Source organism: Oncorhynchus clarkii, chromosome 11 (assembly GCF_045791955.1).
Source record: "Oncorhynchus clarkii lewisi isolate Uvic-CL-2024 chromosome 11, UVic_Ocla_1.0, whole genome shotgun sequence".
Lineage (NCBI taxonomy): Eukaryota > Metazoa > Chordata > Actinopteri > Salmoniformes > Salmonidae > Oncorhynchus > Oncorhynchus clarkii.
The window spans coordinates 33,464,592-33,491,817 of NC_092157.1; the positions used below are offsets into that span (position 1 = coordinate 33,464,592).

A 27,226-nucleotide genomic window follows, 5' to 3' on the forward strand; every position below is an offset into this window, starting at 1 on the left:
TCAGGGTCTGACCAAGTAGTATACATTTTACAGTATAAACTTTACAGTAAAGGTTGTTATGTTATCACTGAGTGCTGAGCACGAATATTACCCACATACAGTTACACAAATCAGCAACCATTTCTATTTTACGTCATCGCTGGCTTCGGAGACGAGCACAAAACCCTTTAAAGAAAATGCGCAACACATTATTACGCAATACATTATTATGGAGTGAAAACAGCGAGACCAAAGAGAAACGAAAGAGGGTGATTGGGCAGCAGCTGTGGAAGATGAAATATATATGTTTTAAATATTCAAAATCCTTATCTCCCCTCCAAAGCGTTCTCTGCAGTCCTTTTGCATCGGATATTTTGGCAGCACAGAAGACACTCAGATTACCAGTTGACCATAGAACGGCTGGTGAATTTAACTACACACTCTTAACCTAAACACACCCAGGGTGTCTTCAGACATGAAATTAGATTCAACTCGGATGAATGCAGGAAGCTTAGCTATCGAAATATTGATATTTATTCAATGTGTTGCATTGGAGACATAACAGTGTGCAGTGTCCACCCACAGACATCAACCACAAACCCCTTTCTAATCAGGATAGGGACCTGGATGCACACAACCATCTTCATATTCTTCATCAGTGTTTAGTACAGAAGTGTAGCTGGCCAGAGACAGACGGAATCTGATTCTACTCTAGCTTCCTTTCCTGATCTCGATCCCAAAGGGAGATTCTCTGCTCTGTGTAATGCTGCCCCTTTGATTGCTTCTCACAGGCCTGATCCTAGACCTGTTATGGAGTGCTCTGTCATGATGACACTGCAAAACATGGAGGATGAAGAAACAGAACAGCATTGACCCCCAGAGGACCTTCTGTGACAGTTCTGTTTTGTCCTTTAACACCACCAGTAGTTGTGACGGTAATAGCGCCCATTGCAGCAAAACAGCCCATAGGCCTACACACACAATGCAATTTACAGCAGGATGAATGGAAGCTATTGGGAAGCATGTAGAAGACCATAGAGAGGAGGTTTCCGACCCAGTGCGTCATTAACTGATAAGCCAGGCAAGACGAGAGGTGAGGAGAGTGGGTATTTGCTACATGCTACATCTCATGATGCCACAGCAGACAACAACATGCAGTGAGTGATAAATGAACAGACAAATGTTCCTTAACAGGGGAAGTAGCTTGTGCCTAGTGCTTAAGAGTGTTGGGCCAGTAACCAAAAAGTCGCTGGATCGAATCCCCAGGACGACTAGGTGAAAAATGTGTCGATGTGCTCTCGGGCAAGGCACTTAACCCTAATTGAGTGACTTACAGGCAGGCAGAGCAGGAGGATTCCACAGATTGTTGGGGGAATTGATTCAATATATAATTCAAAAAAAAAAAATCACCTTTATTTAACCAGGTAAGCTAGTTGAGAACAAGTTCTCATTTGCAACTGCGACCTGGCCAAGATAAAGCATAGCAGTTTGACATATACAACAACACAGAGTTACACATGGAATGAACAAAACATACAGTCAATAATACAGTAGAGAAAAAAAAGAAAGTCTATATACAGTGAGTGCAAATAAGGTCAAATAAGGGAGTTATAAGGCAATAAATAGGCCATGGTGGCGAAGTAATTACAATATGGCAATTAAACACTGGAATGGTAGATGTGCAAAAATGGATGTGCAAGTTGAGTTTCTGTGGTGCAAAAGGAGCAAAATAAATAAATACAGTATGGGGATGAGGTAGATAGATGGGCTGTATACAGATGGGCTATGAACAGGTGCAGTGATCTGTGAGCTGCTCTGACAGCTGGATCTTAAAGCTAGTGAGGGAGATGGGAATCTCCAGATAAGAGACTGTTAGGAAGGCCTGTGTTCTGCTAGCCGCGTAGAGAGGCGAGCTGGGGTGAACGGAAATAATTTAAAATATTATTAAATATGCTACTTGTTCTGGGCCAAATGAACTCAAACCGTGTGCAACCATGTGAGTGACAATACGGCTGCTGTGTCACTCACTTCTTCCTCTACGTGAGTGCTCACCATTTCTTTATAACAGACACTGTGAAAGCCCTGAATAACTACTGTATATGCATGTGACTGTTTGTTAATTTTTGCTTGATTTTGTTTCCCTCTTTCTATGTGCTTATCTTTTGAGATTTTATCTGACATCCTGCTCTAGATTTTATCCATCCTTTAATTTTGTTTCATGTTTTCTCTCCTCATTGTCAAAATAATATTTCCTTCCTCTGGGTTCAGTTCTTCCACTTAATGCATGCTGCCCTTGCCACTCAGGCTATAGCAGGCACAATGCCAGGATTTTTTCTCTCCTGGTGCTAAGGGGGGGCTTGACAAATACGTGGGGGTGCTAAGAAAACAGTTGATTTTCATGACTTCAGAGTTATAAGGAAGTTATCGTTTTTTCAATAAAAACAGATATGGCACAGGACACATTCAATATAAATGTAGATTTTAATTGAATTTGGCCAAAGAATATTCAACAAAATGTGACTCACCACCTGAATTCGGTCTTATGTCGCAACATTTGAATTTCTGTTTTTTACATTGGACAAAACTAGAGACCCAGAGCTACAAAATGGTATATCACACACTGCATTTGACAATGAGAAAGTAATTTTGCTTTGAAAGTTGATAAACTTGTAAACTCACTTTTGAGAAAACCGTCTTTCAATGTTTTGGTACTACTATTGGAGAGCCCTTCTTTGTCAACACCCATTAAGCATTGTTCACACCCTCTTAAGCCTTAGCCCCACCCATCTCTTTAAGGGTTGATCCGAGCGTACTCTACTAAATTGCCAGCTACTTCCAGACATCTAAGAGAGAGAGAGAACAGCTCACTGACCAGCTCACAGAGCCAGCTGTTACAGTGTGTTATCCAGAGCGTTGGTGACTGCAACTGTGTTGTCAGATTGTCCATTCGTAAATTCAGAGCGTTTCGCTTCAGAGTGCACACTGGACACTCTGGCCAATAAGTAGGGTTATTCCGAGAGCTCTGACCTCACAACAACAGTCAAGCACCCAAGCCAACTGGATAACATTGGCTAGCTACTTCCAGACAGATAAGGAGAGAACACCCCACTCTGGCCATTTTACTCACCCCAGCAGAGCTGGATAGAAAATGTTCATGTTATCCAGAACATTGGTGACTGTAACTGTGCATCTGGCGACAATGGAATTATGCTTTGTTGCCGACGTTTACTGACACAGGACATATTCAACGGGTGTTGAGCGTTCAAACATTCATCAGTTATTCTGCGATCTGGCACACTAAGACGAGAGTATTTTGTTAAGAAATGTAGCTAGATAGCTAGCTATGTAAACAATGAATCCCAACACGTGACGTAACGTTAGTTAGCAAGCCAGCCAGCTAACATTAGCTGGCCATCTAACAGTACACTAACTTGAAATGAAAGTACTTGGTAAAATTAGAGTGGAGTCTTTTGTTAAGACATGTAGCTAGCTAGCTAGCTAAACAATGGACTTTTATCACAACTCATGACGTTACTACCCTGCATGAATTTGCATGTACCTAACCAACCAGGTTCTATGACTATAACTAATCAAGCAAATGTGTCAGAGATACGAAGAACAAGATCATACACATAACGTTAACTAGCGACCAAGCCAGCTAATGTTAGCTAGCTAACAGTACACTTGAAATGAAACCACTTTCTGTCAAAATTAGAAACGTGTAATATCTGAAAATGTAGCTAGCTAGACTATCTTACCAGTATACACCATGATTGGACGCATCTCTTGTGTGATGCCATGCATGGTTGCCCTTTGTTTGATGAGATAATCCAGACTGGTGTTTTCTACATCTCATTAGCTATCATACTTGAATTCCACTGATTTCAAAACTCCAGAAAGTGGAGAGCACACACATAACATTAGCTAGCGAGCCAGCCAGCTAACGTTAGCTAGCTAACAGTACACTTTAACTTGACATTAGGTTTATGCAGTTTTACAACGCGATACATTTTTTAAAAAGCTGTGTTTGACACTATTACTTAGACATACTGACCAGCTCCGATAGACAGATGCGTGCTATATTGCAGACCAATCTAAACTCATCTCTCAGCATGTCCAGCCCACTCATTATCTCAGCCAATCATGGCTAGGGGGAAGGTTGCTTACTTTTTCTGTGGCTAAACCAACTAGGCTTGTAATTTAACAGTTTTATTCATGTTTACAGATGGCATACAAATTGATTATTAAGGAACATGAAAGTTCACATGTTCGAGAACGCATTTCTGGCCAAATCCCCATTTTGATTAAAAAAATGTTTACCTTCAAACAGCTCTACTGTGACTTGCGACGTACGACGAGTTTCCTGAATTGGGTCACAAATAGCTATAAGGCTAATACAAGTGACCACAAGGCAATGACAAAAAACGTCTTTCAAGTGCAAAGGTGAAAGACTTCAGCAGTGGACAGCGCTCATGCACTGTATGGACACTGTCCGGTGCTGAAGTCTTTCAGCAATAACAGTACAATACATCCAAAATGCGACAACGACAAGAAGTGCATTTATTCCATATGCATAATAAGACAACTGTGCATTGATAATAATGTTTCTGTTGAAATTGTTGTTACAACATCAGAAATGCAATTAATTATATCCAAAGTGCAGCCACAACGAGAAGTGCAATGCATTTAGCCTATGCATGTTAACTGTAAACACGCTTGTAAAACAAACGGGCTATCATCACAATCTTAGTGATTATATTTCTATAGCAAACAAAAATAACTTGTAGGCTGACGATATACAGTTGAAGTTGGAAGTTTACATACACTTAGGTTGGAGTCATTAAAGCTAGTTTTTCACCCACTCCACAAATTTCTTGTTAACAAACTATAGTTTTGGCAAGTCGGTTAGGACATCTATTTTGTCCAAGTCATTTTTCCAATTGTTTACAGACAGATTATTTCACTTATAATTCACTGTATCACAATTCCAGTGGGTCAGAAGAATACATACACAAAGTTGACTGTGCCTTTAAACAGCTTGGAAAATTCCAGAAAATGATGTCATGCTTTAGAAGCTTCTGATACGCTAATTGACATAATTTGAGTCAATTGGAGGTGTACTTGTGTATGTATTTCAAGGCATACCTTCAAACTCAGTGCCTCTTTGCTTGACATCATGGGGAAATCTAAAGAAATCAGCCAAGACCTCAGAAACAATTGTAGACCTCCACAAGTCTGGATCATCCTTGGGAGCAATTTCCAAATGCCTGAAGGTACCACGTTCATCTGTTCAAACAATAGTATGCAAGTATAAACACTATGGGACCACGCAGCCATCATACCGCTCAGGAAGGAGACACTTTCTGTCTCCTAGAGATGAACATACTTTGGTGCAAAAAGTGCAAATCAATCCCAGAACAACAGCAAATGACCTTGTGAAGATGCTGGAGGAAACAGGTACAAAAGTATCTATATCCACAGTAAAACAAATCCTATATCGAAATAACCTGAAAGGCTGCTCAGCAAGGAAGAAACCACTGCTCCAAAACCTCCATAAAAAAATGCCAGACTACGGTTTGCAACTGCACATGGGGACAAAGATTGTACTTTTTGGAGTAATGTCCTCTGGTCTGATGAAACAAATATATAACTGTTTGACCATAATGACCATCGTTATGTTTGGAGGAAAAAGGGGGAGGCTGGCAAGCCGAAGAACACCATCCCAACCGTGAAGCACGGGGATGGCAGCATCATGTTGTGGGGGTGCTTTGGACCCAAGTTAAACAATTTAATGGCAATGCTACCAAATACTAATTGAGTGTATGTAAACTTCTGACCGAATGGGAATGTGATGAAAGAAATAAAAGCTGAAATATTATTCTGACATTTCACATTCTTAAAATTAAATGGTGATCCTAACTGACTTAAGACAGGGCATTTTTAAATGTCAGGAATTGTGAAAAACTGAGTTTAAATGTATTTGGCTAAGGTGTATGTAAACTTCCGACTTCAACTGTATGATAAACAGAGGAGCAGCAGCATACTGTACATGCTGATTGTATGTGAGTGCGTGTGTGTAGAGTCTGTTTAAATGTGTATGCATGTTATGTGTGGGTGTGAGAGCAAATTATGTATGTGTGTTGGAGTGTCAGGAGTGTTGAGTGTGTAAAGTCCTGTGAGTGTGCATAATAAATTAAAATACAAGGGTTAACTCAGAAAGTCCATGTAGTCATTTTGTTAGCTATTTAGCAGTCTTATGTATTTGGGATAGAAGCTGTTCAGGAGCCTGTTGGTGTCAGTCTTGATGCATCGGTATAGTTTGGCGTGTGGAACCGGAGAACAGTCTATGGCTTGGATGGCTGGAGTCTTTAAGAATTTTCCGGGCCTTCCTTTCACACCACTCGGTATAGAGATCCTCGATGGCAGGGAGCTGGGTTGTCCACGCCACCCTCTGTAACGCCATTTGATCGAGGTCGGTGCTGTTGCCTTACCAAGCAGTGATGCAGCCAGCCAAGATTGTCTCATTGGAGCAGCTGTAGAGCTTTTCAACCTCTGTCGCGCCTTGTTCACGACTGTGTGCGTGTGGACCATTTTAAGTCCTTAGTGATTTGGACACGGAGGAACTTGAATCTCTTGACCAGCTCCACTGCAGCCCCATCGATGTGGATAGGAGAGTGCTTACTGTAGTCCACAATCAGCTTCTTGGTCTTGCTTACTTTGGGGGAGAGGTTGTAGTCCTGGCACCACACTGTCAGGTCACTTCCCTTCTCCCTGTTATTCTACCACAATCATTTCGTCAGCAAACTTGATTATGGTGTTGGAGTTTTTCGTAACCACCCAGTCATGGATGAACAGGGAGTACAGGAGGGGAGTAAGCACACACTCCTGTGGGGCCCACGTGTTGACGGTCAGCGTGGCGGAGGGGATGTTGCCTATCCTCACCACCTGGGGTCAGCCCGTCAGGAAGTCCAGGATCCAGTTGCAGATGGAGGTGTTCAGTCCCTGGGTCCTAAGCTTGGTGACAAACTTGGAGGGGACAATGGTGTTGAATGCTGCGCTTTAGTCAATGAACAGCATTCTCACATAGGTATTCCTCTGATCTAGGTGGGTGAATGCAGTGTGGAGTGCAATTGAGATTGCGTTGTCTATGGATCTGTTGGGCCGGTATGCCAATTGGAGTGGGTCTACGGTGTATCTGGGATGATGGAGTTGATGTGTGCCATAACCAGCCTTTCAAAGCACTTAATGATTACAGATGCATTAGTCATTGTCTTAGAGTTCTTGGGAACTGTTGTTGGTAAGACATGCAGGGATTACAGACTGGAACAGAGGGAGGTTGAACATTACTGTGAATGTGCCTGCCAGCTGCTCTGTGCACTCGAGCGCAGTGGAAGTCTCAACCTATTGTTCACCCGTCTTGGAATACCTGATGGTCAAATGCAGACCCTTCTACCTCCCGAGGGAGTTTTCAGGTGACTGTTGTATACATTCCCGCTCAGGGCAAGAAAAATAACACGCTGGCACTCAACTTTTCGAACTGTACTGCTTTTCTTGTTTGCTGTTAATTTTAATTCCACGTCATTAAGTCGTGATGCCCATCTTCCATCAACACGTCACGTTTGAATTGTTGAACTGAGTTGAACTTGTTGTGAACTTGTTGTGAGCCCTGTTCACAAAAAGACATACAGACTGCTTTGATAGTGGAGTAAACCATCGCCTATGAGAGTAAAACTCCCCTTAGCCCAGCAGATCCCATCAAATCCATCCTATATAATATTTACACACTGTTAGGTTAATACTCAATGCCCTCTGAGGTTGTCAGTCTGTTTGTGAAGACTGAGCTTGTGGAGATCAATGCACTTCAGCTCTCTACGCAGTAGTCTGTAGACTTGCTAGGCAGTAGTCAATAGGCGCTCTAGGCAGTAGTCTGTAGACTTTCTAGGAAGTAGTCTATAGGCTCTCTAGGCAGTAGTCTATAGACTTTCTAGGATGAAGTCCCTCTCCAACCTCTAGGTCACCAGGCTGATCATTATGGCACCCACCTGTCACCATCGTTACGCGCACCTGCACGTCGTCAGACTCACCTGGACTCCATCACCTCCCTGATTACCTTCCCTATATATACAGTGCCTTGCGAAAGTATTCGGCCCCCTTGAACTTTGCGACCTTTTGCCACATTTCAGGCTTCAAACATAAAGATATAAAACTGTATTTTTTTGTGAAGAATCAACAACAAGTGGGACACAATCATGAAGTGGAACGACATTTATTGGATATTTCAAACTTTTTTAACAAATCAAAAACTGAAAAATTGGGCGTGCAAAATTATTCAGCCCCCTTAAGTTAATACTTTGTAGCGCCACCTTTTGCTGCGATTACAGCTGTAAGTCGCTTGGGGTATGTCTCTATCAGTTTTGCACATCAAGAGACTGACATTTTTTCCCATTCCTCCTTGCAAAACAGCTTGAGCTCAGTGAGGTTGGATGGAGAGCATTTGTGAACAGCAGTTTTCAGTTCTTTCCACAGATTCTCGATTGGATTCAGGTCTGGACTTTGACTTGGCCATTCTAACACCTGGATATGTTTATTTTTGAACCATTCCATTGTAGATTTTGCTTTATGTTTTGGATCATTGTCTTATTGGAAGACAAATCTCCGTCCCAGTCTCAGGTCTTTTGCAGACTCCATCAGGATTTCTTCCAGAATGGTCCTGTATTTGGCTCTATCCATCTTCCCATCAATTTTAACCATCTTCACTGTCCCTGCTGAAGAAAAGCAGGCCCAAACCATGATGCTGCCACCACCATGTTTGACAGTGGGGATGGTGTGTTCAGCTGTGTTGCTTTTACGCCAAACATAACGTTTTGCATTGTTGCCAAAAAGTTCAATTTTGGTTTCATCTGACCAGAGCACCTTCTTCCACATGTTTGGTGTGTCTCCCAGGTGGCTTGTGGCAAACTTTAAACAACACTTTTTATGGATATCTTTAAGAAATGGCTTTCTTCTTGCCACTCTTCCATAAAGGCCAGATTTGTGCAATATACGACTGATTGTTGTCCTATGGACAGAGTCTCCCACCTCAGCTGTAGATCTCTGCAGTTCATCCAGAGTGATCATGGGCCTCTTGGCTGCATGTCTGATCAGTCTTCTCCTTGTATGAGGGACGGCCAGGTCTTGGTAGATTTGCAGTGGTCTGATACTCCTTCCATTTCAATATTATCGCTTGCACAGTGCTCCTTGGGATGTTTAAAGCTTGGGAAATCTTTTTGTATCCAAATCTGGCTTTAAACTTCTTCACAACAGTATCTCGGACCTGCCTGGTGTGTTCCTTGTTCTTCATGATGCTCTCTGCGCTTTTGACGGACCTCTGAGACTATCACAGTGCAGGTGCATTTATACGGAGACTTGATTACACACAGGTGGATTGTATTTATCATCATTAGTCATTTAGGTCAACATTGGATCATTCAGAGATCCTCACTGAACTTCTGGAGAGAGTTTGCTGCACTGAAAGTAAAGGGGCTGAATAATTTTGCACGCCCAATTTTTCAGTTTTTGATTTGTTAAAAAAGTTTGAAATATCCAATAAATGTCATTCCACTTCATGATTGTGTCCCACTTGTTGTTGATTCTTCACAAAAAAATACAGTTTTATATCTTTATGTTTGAAGCCTGAAATGTGGCAAAAGGTCGCAAAGTTCAAGGGGGCCGAATACTTTCGCAAGGCACTGTATATGTCACGCCCTTTGGTTCCTTCCCCACGCGTTATTGTTTCTGTGTGCTGTTAGTGTTTCTGTTTTGTATTATGTTCCGTTTATTTTATTAAAACAGTCACTCCCTGAACTTGCTTCCGACTCTCAGAGCACATCGTTACAGACTTGCTGGGCAGTAGTCTATAGGCTCTTGCTACTGTAGGTAGTAGTCTAGTCTTTCTCTGTGCTGCTGTAGTGAATCCGCAGGCTTTAAATCACTGTTATTAAATGTCACTGTAAAGAGCTTGTTTACAGTCTCTGCTTCCCCTTAGTGTTCCCAGACAGACAGTGAGCTTCTGTGGGAGTTGCAGCTGTTTTCCGCCTACAGGTCTGACACGCCGGAGGCTGACAAGGCCCACAGAGGCCACAGAGATGCTATGACATCGTAGCGTAATCACATTCAAAAGCTACTATGACAAGTGAACTGGAACAGAGGTGTTGTGTTTTGTTCTAATGCTCGTCTTCAATTACGTGGCTATGCTAATACCTGCACATCGTCTGAGTTCTCTTTCAACGCTGGCCTCCTCACAACGGTTCTATGATGAATCGTGACACTGGTTCTATATTGAACAAAAATATAAATCCAACATGGAACAATTTCTAAGATTTGACTGATTTACTGTTCAGATAAGAAAATATTTCAATTGAAATAAATTCATTAGGCCCTAATCTATGGATTTCACATGACTGGGAATACAGATATGCATCTGTTGGTCATAGATAGCTTAAAAAATATAGGGCCGTGGATCAGAAAACCAGTCAGTATCTGGTGTGACTACCATTTGCCTCATGCAGCACGACACACCTCCTTCGCATAGAGTTGATCAGGCTGTTGATTGTGGCCTGTGGAATGTTGTCCCACTCCTCTTCAATGGCTGTGCAAAGTTGCTGGATATTGGTGGGAAGTGTAAGAACCTGTTGTGCACGTCGATCCAGAGGGTGACATGTCTGGTGAGTATGCAGGCAATGGAAAAACTGGGACATTTTCAGTTTCCAGGAATTGTGTACAGATCCTTGCGACCTTGGGGCCATGCATTATCATACTGAAACATGAGTTGATGGCGTGGATGAATGATACGCCAATGGGCTTCAGTATCTCATCAAGGTACCTCTGTGTATTAAAATTGCCATTGATAAAATGCAATTGTGTTTGTTGTTCGTAGCTTACGCCTGCCAATACCATAACCCCACCGCCACCATGGGACACTCCGTTCACAATGTTGACATCAGCAAACCACTCAACGCCATACACGTGGTCTGCGGTTGTGAGGCTGGTTGGACGTACTGCCAAGTTCTCTAAAATGACTTTGGAGGCAGCTTATGGTAGAGAAATTAACATTAAAATCTTTGGCAGCTCTGGTGGACATTCCTGCAGTCAGCATACCAATTGGACGCTGCCTCAAAACTTGAGACACCTGTGGTGTTGTGACCAAACTGCACATTTTAGTGGCCTTTTATTGTCCCCAGCACAAGGTGCACCTGTGTAATGATCATGCTGTTTTTAATCAGCTTCTTGATATGCCACACCTGCCAGGTATCTTGGCAAATGAGAAATGCAAACTAACAGGGATGCAAACAAATTTGTGCACAACATTTTTGAGAAATAAGCTTTATGCTTGTGGAACATTTCTGGGATATTTTATTTTCAGCTCATGAAACATGGGACCACATGTTGCGTTTATATTTTTGTTCAATGTACTTCCATGTACAGTACCATTAATGTTAAAGCATGTTCGGCGGAAATGCAATCATTTCTGAGAGGTGGCTTTGAGGTTTTTTTCCCCCGCAAATTAGGCCACTTATTTGTTGATATGAAGACATAAGTTTGCAGTGCCAAGAGACAATGTCAATTCTGTAGGGAGAGAAAGAGAGGATAAAGGGATGTTTGTTTGCCTTCCAGCCATTGGAACATGCTCTGACTGTGAAAGGGCATGGCCATTGTTTTGTAACCTAATCGGTCAGCGAGGCCTTTGGCTGTGCCTAGACGCTGGGGAAGAAGGCTGCCTTAATAACCTCCTGGACTCCCATTATTTTTCTTAAGATACATCCCAAATGGCACCCTGTTCCCTATATAGTGCAATACTTCAGTCAAAAGTACTGCACTATAAAGAGAATAGGGTATCATTTGGGACACAGCCTTAGGCATGTCCTCTACACACTATAGCCTGCTTACTGAGTTCGTGTGCAGCGTTATCGAGGATGTTGGATCTACTGTAGAGCAGCTTTCCGTCTAGATATCAAGGTTGATGGGGAGAACTGGGATCCCACTGCAGATGACACAAGTTCCCAGACACATTTGTGGTTCGTTTTTACTGTATTTGTTTTTTAAAGAACTTTCAGCTGCATTTATACTGGTGCATTATGGGATCAAATCCAGCCCACTGCTATTTCAGCACACCCTTTACTCTATCTCTATTTTATCCAATAAACATAGAAAAATAGGAACTGCCCTACTCCTTACAAAATCTAACATTGATAGTGAAGGCAGAAATGTACACAGAACCCCCAGCACATCAGAGAGAAGGTACTGTACAGTACTTCCTTGCATCAGCCAATCTTGGAAATGTAATAGTACCTAGTTTCACACTGTGGCAGAATGTTAAGCTGTAGAGCAGTGGTCACCAAACTTTTCTTAGCCGAGATCCCTTTCTGAGTCAAAATGCAGGCCGATATATATCGCTCAGAATAAAAAAATACATTTCTTAGGAAAACATAAGCCTATACAACATGAACCTAGTTAAAGCAGTTCTGTAGCAATGTGATTTGTGTAGTAGGCTACAGGCCTAATACATTAGCGCTGCAAATTTGCTATGCTTGAAATATCCTGCCAATGCTGTTCTTATCAGACCAAATTGTGATTCAAAACTTTAGGTATATGATCACACTGGTAATATGTCATCATTTGTTGCATTACTTGTGAGGCACAGCTGAGGGAGCATACATTTCAAATAACTATTTTTCTTTATCTTACTGGACTGATGGTGCCTGCATCTGATGGTCAGTCTCAGCGGCAGGAGAGCATCAGAGGCGCCGCCTCTCACCATTGGACTGTCCCTCAGCTCTCCCCCTCCACTAAGACTGACCAAAAAGCGAACCCCCGTCGTCTTCGCGCTGACGGCAAAACCTGGGTCACATCGCATTACTTCTGCCTCTTGCACAAATTCATGTTATTACTCCTATGACCAGAGAAAGTCAAATACTCCTCGATATTAAACAACACACATCTGCCAATGGTAACAGCGCAAGCCTATCGATCCACTTTGCTACTCATTCATTGAAGCTGCGGGTGCTGGTTGCAGCAGGAATGTAGAATTCCATTTCACAGCGTGGAATCAAACATGAACTCACTCATAAAAACAGCAGCCATTTGCTGTGTTCATTGACAGTCTCTCCAGTCTTGTTTTTAGACGTTTCAAAGTCACTGTAGCATCAACTTATTTTGCTGTGCTCTCAAGGAAGCTGCAGACTAACACAGTGATCTGAGCAATCCGATTGGACAACGGTAGGTCTATGTGTGCACTTCCTTTGAGCTCTCTGGGCATGCCAAGTAGGCCGGAGTTTGTACATTCAGACACATAAAATGGGAAAAAATTGGGATGACTTTGCCTCCCCGGTGCGCAGGGCAATTGAAAGCAGTGTGCCTACTGCCAACGGAAAGAGACAGAACAAATTAGGAATGCAAGGCTTTATTATTACTAATTTTTTTTTATAGAAATGTTTTGTGATCGACTAGGAATGCCTTGGAGATTTTTTCCGTGGTCTTCTGGCGACCACTGAAATAGAGAATGATTTGTCTGGGACCCTTTGGTATGTGAATCAGTCAAAGTAATGCCCCTCCTGACTGTTTGCACACACACAGACATATTCTCAAACGGTCTATTGCTTGCAACCTCCTAACCTCGGGCAATACACATGCTGGACCACATGGAGAGTCAGTTGCAGCCTGATCAGTCAATGATCTGACAAAGAAGTGTCATTTTTCATTTTATTGCCAATGGCTCTCTTTCACATCTATAAAAGCCCGATCAGATTTCATTGGCACTCCAAATATACCTTTCTAGGTCATGCCATGAATGTTGTTGTTTATAAATGATTCACAGCACGCTCTTCTCTCTTATGATTCAATTGTCTTTATAATAGAAAACCACCAGAGAGCTGAGAACAATCATTGCATTATGGCTTGAGGTTCAACATATTTGTGTGCGTCATTTTTTAAACTATTATTATTATTATTATTGTTGTTGTTTTTTCACATACAACGAAAACCTTTCATTCAGTGGGCCGCAATATGGTACAGGATAGACACGCACGGGTTGAAATTGTGAAGATTTGTAACCACAGGGCTTTATGTTGTCTGGGCTCAAGACAAAACATGGTGTAATATTATGTCTGTATGGCCCATGGCAGACTTTTTGTTGATGTAGGCCTATAGTACAGCTTCTGAGTCAGTCAGCAGAAACACTCACATCAGCATTCAGTGCAGGACTGTTAAATCTGTGTTAGCCTGCCCATGACACTGCCCACGGTAAGGTCAGACTCATGCTGAGGAGAAGGGTCAGGGAGGAAGCCTATGCCCTCATCACTGGCAATGTGGGAGGGAAGATCATTTCATGCAAACAAAGATTTAGAAGAGACCGACTTGTCGCATGGATGATCTAGCATTCAAGGCCGCTGCCGCCAGCACACATGAGCCTGGTGTCAGTGTGGGTTCAAATTCGGCCCACTGCCTTTGTGACACACTATCTCTCCCACGGCCTCTCCTCTATCCGATAAAACATGTAAAAAATATACAGTACCAGTCACAATTCTGGACACACCTACTCATTCAAGGGTTTTTCTTTATTAGTGAAGACATCAAAACTATGAAATAACTTATATGGAATCATTTAGTAACCAATTTTTTATATTTATTAAACAAACCTAAATATATTTTATATTTTAGATTATTCAAAGTAACCACCCTTTGCCTTGATGACAGCTTTAAACACTCTTGGGATTCTCTCAACCAGCTTCATGAGGAATGCTTTTCCAACAGTCTTGAAGGAGTTCCCACATATGCTGATCACTTATTGGCTGCTTATCCTTCATTCTGCCATCCAACTCATCCAAAACCATCTCAATTTGGTTGAGGTCAGGTGATTGTGGACACCAGGTCATCTGATACAGCTCTCCATCACTCTCCTTGGTCAAATAGCCCTTACACAGCCTGGAGGTATGTTTTGGGTCATTGTCCTTTTGAAAAACAAATGATATTCCCACTAAGCTCAAACCAGATGGGATGGCGTATCGCTGCAGACTGCTGTGGTAGCCATGCTGGTTACCTTTTAACAAGGCACACCTGTTAATTGAAATGCATTCCAGGTGAATACCTCATGAAGCTGGTTGAGAGAATGCCAAGAGTGTGCAAAGTTGTCATCAAGGCAAAGGGTGGCTACATTGAGGAATCCCAAATTGAAAATATAGTTAGACTTTTTTGGTTACTACATGATTCTATATGTGTTAATTTCATTGTTCTATGTCTTCACTATTATTCTACAATGTAAAAATACAGAAACAACCTGGAATGAGTAGATGTGTCCAAACTTTGTACTGGTACTGTATATATATATATATATATTTAAAAAAAACTAGAATAAGTGGTAGAGGTGGACCAGACTCGTAAAGGATTTCAATAGGCCCAACTGATGAACCAATAACCACCCATTTCCTGGGACCCTGAACACCTTACTGATATGTCCTTAATTTTCCTTTAGATGTAGAAGCCTCATATGTTCATATCTTCCTCTTCGGATGTCTAGATGAATTACCCCAGTTTGACGTGATTGATGCGTCGTACACGCAGACGTTTATTGCTACAGTGAGTCAACGAGCGAGAGAGGAAAGGGGCAGCTCTCGCCTGTCACAATGACCCCGTTATCTTCACAGTCCACAGGATTCGATGAGGTCGGGTGTCATCCAAACGGAATGCATGACAGACATAACACGCATCTTTCCATTGTATCCCAATGTATATAATAAAGGCCTAATCATTTATTTAGAATGGATAAAATACATATCTGTGTTAATTTTGTATGGTTGGAGTCATACTAGTTGTATTTTAAAGGGTAAGGATCCATCATGACACCCTAGCATGTCTGTCCATCCTTTTGACTGAAGCAAAACCCTGCAGTCCATTCTAGGGCCCGTATTCATCAAACATCTCAGAATTTGAGTGCTGATTTAGAATCTGTTTTGCCTTTTTGATCACAATGAATAAGAATAACATTGACAGGGGGAACGTGTTCCTAGATCCCACTCTGAGATGCTTGATACACTCCACGGCCAAAAGTATGTGGATCCCTGCTCATTGAACATCTCATTCCAAAATCTTGGCCATTAAAATCGAGTTGGTCCCCCCTTTGCTACTATAAAAGCCTTCACTCTTCTGGGAAGGCTTTCCAGTAGATGTTGGAACATTGCCGCAGGGACTTGCTTCCATTCAGCCACGAGCGTTAGTGAGGTTGTGCACTGATGTTGGGTGATTAGGCCTGGTTCGCAGTCGGCGTTCCAATTCATCCCAAAGGTATTCAATAGGGTTGAGGTCAGGGCTCTATGCAGGCCAGTCAAGGTCTTCCACTCCGTTCTCGACAAACAATTTCTGTATGGACTTCACTTTGTGCAAGGGGGCATTGTCATGCTGAAACAGGAAAGGACCTTCCCCAAACTGTTGCCACAAATTTGGTTGTCACTGCGCATTTGGGCAGGTAGTGTTCTCCTGGCGTCCGCCAATCCTAGATTTGTTCTTTGGACTGCCAGTGTGATTCATCACTCCAGAGAATGGTGGCTGCTCCAGAGTCCAATGGTGGCGAGCTTTACACCACTCCAGCCGACACTTGGCATTGCGAGTGGTGATCTTAGGCTGCTCGGCCATGGAAACCCATTTCATGTAGCTCCCGACGAACAGTTCTTGTGCTGACGTTGCTTCCAGAGGCAGTTTGGAACTCGATAGTGAGTGTTGCACCTGAGGACAGACTATTTTTTATGCGTTACACACTTCAGCACTCAGCGGTCCCGTTCTGTGAACTTGTGTGGACAACCACTTAGCAGCTGAATTGTTGTTGCTCCTAGACTTTTCCACTTCACAATATCATCACTTACAGTTGACCGGGGCAGCTCTAGCAGGGCAGAAATTTGACTGACTTGTCTGCAAGGTGGAATCCTATGACGATACCACGTTGAAAGTCTCTGAGCTCTTCAGTAAGGCCATTCTACTGCCAATGTTGGCGTATGGAGATTGCATGACCGTGTGTTCAATGTTATACACCTATCAGCAAAGGGTGTTTCTGAAACAGCCAAATCCACAAATGTAAAGGGGTGTCCACATAATTATGAAAATATATTGTGTTAATATGGCCGCCAGACTGAAATCCCATGCTTCAGAAAGGGACAGCGACAGAGTTGGGTTAGAACGGGTCTCGTTTCCTCCTGCTAGTCCCTCTAGTCAACAACATGTGCAGTCAGTGCCCTATCAGCAGCTGGCCTCTCTACTTCCCTCCCTTCCACTCCTCTCCTCTCCTCTCCTCTCCTCTCCTCTCCTCTCCTCTCCTCTCTGTGCCTGTGACATGAGCGAGTGAGAGAGGATCAGTCAGGAGAATAACATAGATGCCCGCAGAACAACTCTCCTTTCTGAGGCCCTGTCACGAAGTAGGAACTCATGAGCACAATTACATAGTAGGCTTTAATAAGGGAGCATTTCGCTTGAGTTGAGAGATCATTGTTTGGTTTGAAGCTTGTACCGGAGGATGAAGTTTCTATTCAGCGATAGTGTTTAGGGTTCCCCAACTGGCGGGAAGACAATTTTATAAATTGTTGAATGCAACCCACTATAAAAACACCTGCAAATCCGCTCCAAGAGATTTACATTTTGGAAATCTGTTCAAAAGTATTCCATAATAGAGAGAGATATACTGTATATGATTGATTCTGGCTGGTAGCCTAGTGGTTAAGAGCCTTGGGCGCGTAACTGATAGGTTGCTGGTTTCAATCCCTGAGCTGCCTAGGTGAAAAATCTGTCTGTACGCTTGAGCAAGGCACTTAACCCTAATTGCTACTGTAAAACACTCTTGGATAAGAGTGTTTGTTAAGTTACACAAATGTATACAAGGTTAGAAGATATAATGTTTCAGTCAAATATTATCTCTGTTTGGGCTTCTTGTGGTCAATTTGCAGTCTACTAATTATTTGTAATTATGTTCCGGCCCCCTGACCATCCACTCACGGAAAATCTAGTTGCAGAATCTAGTTGATGATCTCTGCCCTAGGTAATGTGCTGCCTATGGTAGGTAATGCCACCCATTGCTATTGCACGGGTCAGTTTTTTTTGAGCTGCGGCCGTCCCGCACCTGCCACATCATTTCCGATACCCATCCGACATCAGGACTGATTGTTCTCTGTGAACCGACCCACCCGCATATCATTTTTTCCCGAGAGCCGATCCATTACTCGCCAAATTGCATCAATTTATTTAGCTGATTACAGTAATCCTTTTCCCTGCGAGAAATGTATTTGTCAGCATCTCTATTCAACAGTTGGATAAAGGAAAGCATGTCAAGCATGTCAAGCATGTCAAGAATATTTTTATTTTAACAATGCATCACATCATAACTCAAATCGCTTTGAAAAAGAGCCTTCTTAGCCTTCCTCCCTAATGAAAGGCTTAGCCTAGACTTACATAAAACAACAAGATTCTCGCATTATTTTGATTATCGCATAGTTTAACTGAAATTGAAATAAAGAATTGCCAGCATCGAATATAGCCTGCAAAAATACTCAAACCTTTACCAGTCTAACTGGTCAAATGCTAATTATATGGCCAGTGTAGGTGAAAGGAAGTCTGAATTGTGAAAGCTTCTGCTCGTGGACAAATTAGAACGCTTCAGCACCAATAACAGACAGTTCCATGCTCCTCACTCTCTTGTTGCGTGGCTAGGTCTATCTGCTTCAATGCTCACATTTGCAACACAATACAACAAGCTGTTGGGTTTGTGAAAATTGTACTAGCGTGATTTAAAACATTCATGAACTGCAGTATAATTGTGCTGCACAGTGGGCCTGTTTTCATTCCACCAGCCAGCTGATTTTTTTTGCAGGTCAACTGCGTGAACCATGGTTGCCCGACCGATTCAGGACTTTACACCCACAGTGGCCAGTTTATTAGGTAAACCACCCCATTCACGAAAATGGTTCGCTCCTACAGATAGTGAGTCACATGGTCGTGACTTACTATATAAAGCAGGCAGACGGGCATTAAGGCATTCAGTTACAGTTTGATTGAATGTTAGAATGGACAAAACGAGTAACCTAAGTGACTTTGAGCGTGGTATGATCGTCGTTGCCAGGCGCACCGGTCCCTTGATACAAATTGAGCAACATTTACATGCCCTGAAGAATTCAGGCTGTGTTTGGAGTCAAAGGGGGGGGGGCTTGTACCGTGTGACCGTGTACTAGATGGGTGTACCTAATAAACTGAGTATATATCATACTATAACATTAAAAAAAACTAAATGTGCAGCTAGACTGAAACTAGTTTATTTTCCTCAAGTATTGTCTCAAATGTACTGTACTATAGGGTGACCTCTGACCCTTATAAAGTGGACTGTAATTGGTACATCATATGCTGTGGGTGACTGGTCAGGTGTCGTCCATCTGTGTTCCAGGGGATCCCACTCACTCCCAGACAGTGTAGTTTGCCTGGCTGTCACTCACTCAGGGAGATGTGTCGTGCGAGCCGCTCCCGGGTGCCTTTTTTTCAGCCAGCAGATTTATTTAAGAGCCCATTACACAAGATTAGCCGTGGAGTTACGGCTATAAATGGAACGAAGGCTGCCTTGCTTTAAGTGCTCTGTCTGGCTAAGTGATGAATAGAACTTAAAGGGAGAAGTGTGGCTTCTTTTACAATGGATCCTGTAGAGGCTGATAATTGGCAGAAGGATTCTTAAATGATCTCATTATTTAAAGTAGACAGTGGATATAATGGCTAGTACCTTACATCCTTCATCAAGCTCATCCAAAACGAGCCCACGGTTGGTGATGCCCAAACCATTCTGAGAAAGTATTAGATGGATGAAAGCTGTCTGGAGGACATTCACCCTAAACAGCCAGTTCACTCCCAGAGTCTCCATCTTTTCCTTTTGCTGAGGAGAGGTTCTCCATACCACTGTCAAACATGTGAGAAATTCTGGAAGATCAGAAGAGAATAAGCAGGAAATCTGGAATCCTTCATCTGGGATTTGTTTAATAAAACCTGGACATTTTGGGAAAGTAAGCAGAATTTCTCCACCCTGGTCACATACAGTAGGCATTGGCCTTCGATTCAACATGGACTGTGACGGTCAGACTTCAATGAAATTGTTTGACTGGAACTGGTTAGCACTATGAATGGACCAGGGGAGAACGACTGCCTCCTCTCATTGAAGCCACAGAGGTTCAAGGCCAACCGTGGTACTACAGGCATTGTTAGCAGAAAACAGGATCCCCCCATTATAGTGAATGGAAAAATGGAAATCTTCGTGGTCAATCTTCAATGAAATCAAAATAATTATAAGACAATTATGATACTAATCATTTATTCTAATACACCAGATGTATGTCCGATTGAACCAATTATTTAAAAATCGCACACAGAAGAAGCTATAAGGATTAAATACTATAGTTGCTCATGGCAGCCTGCAGTACCCTGATTGGCCTTTCATCTTGAGTTACTTAATGAGAGGGGACAGCCCTGAGCTAGTCTGCGTCTTCATTTCCTGGAGTAACTTAAACTGCGAATGTTATGTCTCCTTTGAGACGCCATCTTAACCCGACTTCATTTGGCTTCGATGCGCTATTGAGTCTCCAATGGCTTTGTCCATTCATATATACAGTCATTGTTTTGACTAGAATGGATACAGTTTTTGTCAGATTTGACTTTTCATAGCAGGTTAGGAGAACTTACATAGCAGGTAAGGTGAATTAACATGGCAGGTTAGGTGAATTAGTTTGTTAGGATAAGCGTTAGAGTTAGGCTTAGCTAAAAATGTTAATGTACATTTTACAAAAGCTGGATCCTTTCTAGCCGTTCTCCACCCTCTCACCTTGAGTTTAATTGAGAAATCCCCCCCAAACGTAATGACAATCTTCACAGAAAAGGAATCCTACTGGGAATGCCTGCAGTGTAAATACTCATCCTTCTGTGACCGTGAGCATCCCACACGCTGCTCTCTCTCATTGCTGTGAAAGTCAGCATTTTATTCATTAGAGGAAACATGTAATCTTGACTTCATGACGTATGGGGTGTTTGTGTGTGTGATGGTGACCATGGACAGCCAAGCCAGTAAGCTATTTTGTTGTTTGGCTATGTGTGTGTTTTTCACAGTTTGTAACCCCCACATGTTGTATTTGAATGTTTTTGAAGAAAAAATAACATTATATTTTGAAGTTTTTTTCATGTGGTAGTTAACATTTTTGGGCTGTTTACAAAAAGTACCTATTTGCATGTATTGCTTTTAGAGCTTATGTTGCGTTATACATCTTTCATTTTAAACTTATCTTTATGTGCATATTAACCCTCAAGCTAACATCATATTTTATATACATTGATTACCAACTGGAGTCATTTTGACCCCAAGAAGAAACTATTGGAAAGAGTAACAATCATAGCAAATTATCAACTTTATTTCGTATAAAAACATAATTAGACAAGTAAGTCATGTTTTCTGAAATACAAAATGGCCAAAACAGACTGTTATTGGAAAAAATGTGTTAGCACCAAAATAAGGTAATTTTGGTTTTGCACACAGTCACATGATACGTGGTATAGAAAAGTACAATCTTAGGTGAGTACATGGGGAGCTATCAAAATCACTCGTACTGGTCCCCCTCCATCAGTAATGATGTCTCCAGAGAAACGATTAAATAAATGTCCTATTTATCAAATTACTATTATGTGGAATTAGGTGTTTTGGGCTGGGGTAAAAATGACGCCAAAGGACTTGAATTTAAAAAAATCCCATATTGATACAGAAACATTAAACAATGATTTAGATTTATTAAGAACAAGTTGATTGCCAAAATCGTAAAATATTTGAGGATGTAAATTAACCAGGGCTAGGATAAAAAAAATATGCCTCTGGGGTCAAAATGACCCCCGGTTGGTAGCTTGATGGTTAAGAGAAGGACAAGTGAAGTGATATACAGTACAGTGCATTCGGAAAGTATTCAGACCATTTCCACATTTTGTTACGTTACAGCCTTATTCTAAAATTGATTTTTTTTTAAAAAATCCTCATCAATCTATACACAGTACACCAAAATCAAAAATCAAACAGGTTTTCAGAAATGTTTTTTTAATTTTTAATTTTTAACTGAAATAAGTATGCAGACCCTTTGCTATGAGACTTGAAATTGAGCTTGGGTGCATCCTGTTTCCATTGATCATCCTTGATGTTTCGAAAACCTGACGAGTTAACCTGTGGTAAATTCAATTGATTGGACATGATTTGGCACACACCTGTATATATAAGGTCCCACAGTTGACAGTGCATATCAGAGCAAAAACCAAGCCATGAGGTCGAAGGAATTGTCCGTTGAGATCCGAGACAGGATTGTGTCGAGGCACAGACCTGGGGGAAGGGTGCCAAAAAATGTCTGCAGCATTGAAGGTCCCCAAGAACACTGTGGCCTCCATCATTCTTAAATGTAAGTTTGGAACCACCAAAACTCTTCCTAGAGCTGCCCGCCCGGCCAAACTGAGCAATCGGGGTAGAAGGGCCTTGGTCAAGGAGGTGACCAAGAACCCAATGGTCAATCTGACAGAGCTTCAGAGCAGATGGGAGAACCATCTCTGTAGCACTCCACCAATCAGGCCTTTATGGTAGAGTGGCCAGACGGAAGCCACTCCTCAGTAAAAGGCACATGGCAACCTGCTTGGAATTTTCCAAAAGGCTCCTAAAGGACTCTCAAAACCATGAGAAACAAGATTATCTGGTCTGATGAAACCAAGATTGCCTGAATGCCAAGTCTAGAGAAAACCTGGCACCATCCCTACGGTGAAGTATGGTGTTGTCAGCATCATGCTGTGGGGATGTTTTTCAGCGGCAGGGACTGAGAGACTAGGCAGGATTGAGCGAAAGATAAATGGAGCAAAGCACAGGGAGATCCTTAATGAAAACCTGCTCCAGAGCACTCAGGACCTTAGACTGGGGTGAAGGTTCACCTTCTAACAGGACAATGACCCTAAGCACACAGCCAAAACAACCCAGGAGTGGACACGTATCTGAATGTTCTTGAGAGGCCCTTCCAGAGCCTGGACTTGAAACTATTCGAACATCTCTGAAGAGTCCTCCAACTCTCCCCATCCAACCTGACAGAGCTTGAGCGGATCTGCAGAGAAGAATGGGAGAAACTCCCCAAATACAGTTGTGCCAAGCTTATAGCGTCATACCCAAGAAGACTCATGACATTAATCACTGCCAAAGGTGCTTCAACAAAGTACTGAGTAAAGTGTCTGAATGCTTATGTAAATGTGATTAAAAAAAATATATGTTTTTAATACATTTGCGAACATTTAAAAAAAAATGTTTTTGCTTTGTCATTATGGGGAATTGTGTGTAGATTGTAATCCTTTTTAGAATAAGGCTGTGGAAAATGTTAAGAGGTCTGAATACTTTCCTGATGCACTGTACATTATGTGGTTGTCAGTTGTAAAAGCTTCCAGCCACCACTTGTTGAGTAACAGGACTCAGTAGTACAGTTTGTCAGTCGTAACGGTTTCGGAGAGTTTGTGCATATATTATGATGAAATTATTTGACGTTTTTTTTATCGTTTTGGACTTCGCTAAGGGTTTTGTCGGCTGTTCGGGCACACACAATTCTCTCTCAATGCCAGCCGAAGTTCGGGAGCTGAAGTCTACGCCCGTTTCATCGGTGATTGGTCAACAGTAGGGATTCTTCAATAAAGTCATTCAACGAGAGACGACTCATTTTCATGCACATTTCTTCATTGATAAATACCAATACGGCATCTTAGTAATATGTAAAATTGCACGACTAAGATCTCCTCTGCAAAAATGTCACATTTCTTGAGTTATCTTTGATTCATTTAGAGTATTTTGAGGAAGTTTGAGACTGGCTGTGGCGTCTCAAAACTGACAAATAGTACAATTTTTCTTGTTTTTCAAGCGAAGGTCTTTTAAGGGAGTATGCGAACGTACAAGTTTGGTTCGCCAAACTGACGTCGGCTAGCGGTCAGCCGAACTGAAGCATGACACCGTGTCAGTTACTGAAGGTATCCACAAGGCACAGTCCTATTTATGTAAATCCCTTTAACTGGCACACAATATTAGAACAATTATTGTTCTGCAGTATATGTGTATTCAGCCTCAATATAGGCCATAAAATTCATCATTTTGGTTTGCATGACCTTAACTTTTGATAAATAATGCATCGCAAACATCTCAACCGGCCGGTTGAGTTGCCTAATTAGAGTAAATACATTTTGTATTGGAATATGCATAGACTTCTTACATCATCTCGAAAATGTTACATTCATTTGCATTATGTCTGCATCATTCATTTATAATGGAAGATAGGTCTAGTTAAACAGGGACTGGTATCAATATTTACACAATATTTGTGTGTCAAAATATGAATACTCAAATACAATGCGTTTACAGTTATCCCAGGTGAGGACATGTTGAACAATAATTACTGTATATGTTAACACACACCGTAAACACTTCCATCCAACCTTTTTAATGTGAGTAAAGTAAATGTGTCATGCTCGTGATAATGGACGGACCAAGGCGCAGCGTGATTTTAGTTCCACATCCTTTTATTAAGTGAAAACTTCTCAACAAAACAATAAACTAGCAACGAAACGTGACTTACGTGGTGCAACAAGCACAAACACAAACAATATCCCACAAAGCAGGTGGGAGAAAGGGCTTCCTAAATATGATCCCCATCTAGAGGCAACGATTACCAGCTGCCTCTAATTGGGAACCATACAACCCAGCCACTGAGAAAATCAATGACTAGAACACCCCCCCTAGTCACGCTCTGACCTAAACACCGTAGAGAACCGAGGGCTCTCTATGGTCAGGACGTGACAGTACCCCCCGAAAAACCTGAAACCAAATGGGGAGGATAGGGGGGTGACTAGTGTCGGTGGCGGCTCCGGTGCGGGTCGTAGCCCCCGCCCCGCCAACTGATCCGGCCGTGGAGCTGGGTTGGACGCTGTGCCCGGACTGGGCACCGGCGGCCAAGGAAGGCTCCGGCCTTGGAGCTAGACTGCACACCGTGCCTGAACTGGGCACCGGCGCAGAGGAAGGCTCCTGCCATGGAGTTGGGACTGGACACCTTACCTGGACCGAGCATCGGCGCAGAAGAAGGCTCCTGCCATGGAACGGGACTGGACACCTTGCCTGGACCGGGCATCGGCGCAGAGGAAGGCTCCTGCCTTGGAGCCGTGCCTGGAGTTGGCACCGGTGCAGAGGAAGGCTCCTGCCATGGAGCGAGACTGGGGAGGCGCACTGGAGGCCTGGTGTGTGGAGCCAGCACAGGTGGCACTGGACTGGTGACATGCACTTCAGGGCGGGTGCGGGGAGCTGGCACAGGACGTGCCGGACTGGGGAGGCGCACTGGAGGCCTGGTGCGTGGAGCCGGCACAGGTGGCACCGGACTGGTGATTGGGGCCTGCTCTTCAGCACGCCTGCGCTGCAGCATACTCCTTTTCTCTCTGGTTTCCCTCATTGCACTCCTCCATCGACTCCCATTCGGCTCTGGCACTCTCCGCTGCTCAGCCGGCAGCTCCATGTGCCGCCCCCCAAAAAAATCTTGGGGTTCCTGTGGCCGCGGCCCCCCGCATCGTCGCTGTACTTCCCAATTATTCTGCGACACCCGCCAAGGAAGGGTCTCGCAACCTCCAATTATTTCTTCCCAACTCACTTTTTCCTCCGTTGTATGCTGTTTGGTCCTTTCGTGGTGGGATATTCTGTCACACTCGTGATAATGGACGGACCAAGGCGCAGCGTGATTTTAGTTCCACATCCTTTTATTAAGTGAAAACTTCTCAACAAAACAATAATCAAGCAACGAAACATGACTTACATGGTGCAACAAACAATATCCCACAAAGCAGGTGGGAGAAAGGGCTTCCTAAATATGATCCCCAATTAGAGGCAACGATTACCAGCTGCCTCTAATTGGGAACCATACAACCCAACCACATAGAAAATCAATGACTAGAACACCCCCCTAGTCACGCTCTGACCTAAACACCTTAGAGAGCCCTCGGTTCTCTATGGTCAGGGCGTGACAAAATGTCAGATAAATAAATGTCACGGCATGCCTAATGGAAACAGAAAATTTGTCTGTTAACTTTCCAAATGTCGACAAAACAAAATAAAACATGCTAAGCAAGGTGGGATCTTTTTGTGTCTGTAAAATGTATTATGCGAGAAACGCTTTCATGCACAAATATTGATTTAAAAACCATCATATCGATGTAAACTTGGAGTTGCGCGATGATATGGTGCGTGGTCCTCCCACTACGACTCGGGAAAGAATGCAGTTTATTAGGCTACAGACGAAGTAAGTTATGATTAACTTCACAAGGTGGTTCCAGGAGGCTGAAACTTGTCCGAAAGTGGATCTTCCGGACCCCATTGTATTAAAAGCTTCACACTGTGTCCGTTAAACAACAGTTTTACATGCTCAGCAGAAAAAGGCACACAGCCCTGCACGCTGACAGAGACCATGTTCTGTCCGGGGTCTCCCTCTGTTTCCCGCCTGGATTGATCACGTCCTCTCGTAAATATAGGCGTAAAAAGGGAATGGGGACTCTGATGTAGTCATAACATAAGCCCCGTAGATGTGTGTAGGGCCTGTGTACTGAGCAACGAATGACCATGCGACGCGACCCTAAAACAGGGCCCTAAAAACTTTGCCAGATTTAATTTCACGCTTGGCCAAGCACGGCCTCAGAGACTGTGACATTTGCATGGCAGTCTGTTGCACAGCCAGTCGCTACAAGCCCACGTCACTGGCTAAATCAGGCAGCACCACGGCCAGTGAATGGAGAGGGGGAAAAGGCGGGAGAGATAGAAAGGTTGAGCGAAAAGAAGGGAGAAATAGGGAAAGCGGCTAAGAAACACATGGAGAGAGGGCAATAAAAAAGGAGTGTGCAAGAAACACCGAAAAAAACACAAGGAGAGAGAGAGAAGGAGAGAGTTGTTTTAGTAGAAGATTGTCCATATGATATTAGCATCATCTTTCCTGTGAGGGAATTTCTTTGGAAGTGTCCACAGGTCCCCTCCCTCTCAGTCTACTACCTCAGTCTAGTTTTACATATACATTATGCCAGGATTCATTAGCTGCTGGCAAATCATTGAAGCTGCTGCTTACACATTCTGCCACCATCTTGTGTTTCCCATAACAGAGGCTAATGCGCCAAACCACTAAATTATGCAGTGATAATT

At 42.8% G+C, this 27,226-nt stretch overlaps 1 protein-coding gene across 1 annotated transcript in view; it reads left to right on the forward strand.

The window, feature by feature from the left end:
* Positions 1–850: 850 nt before the first annotated feature.
* LOC139420448 (disks large-associated protein 1-like) overlaps positions 851–27,226 on the forward strand; it is a 223,866-nt gene continuing 197,490 nt past the window's right edge. Inside the window, exon 1 of the mRNA XM_071170591.1 lies at positions 851–914. The gene's annotated coding sequence lies outside the window, so the exon portion shown is untranslated. The remainder of the gene's footprint in view (positions 915–27,226) is intronic.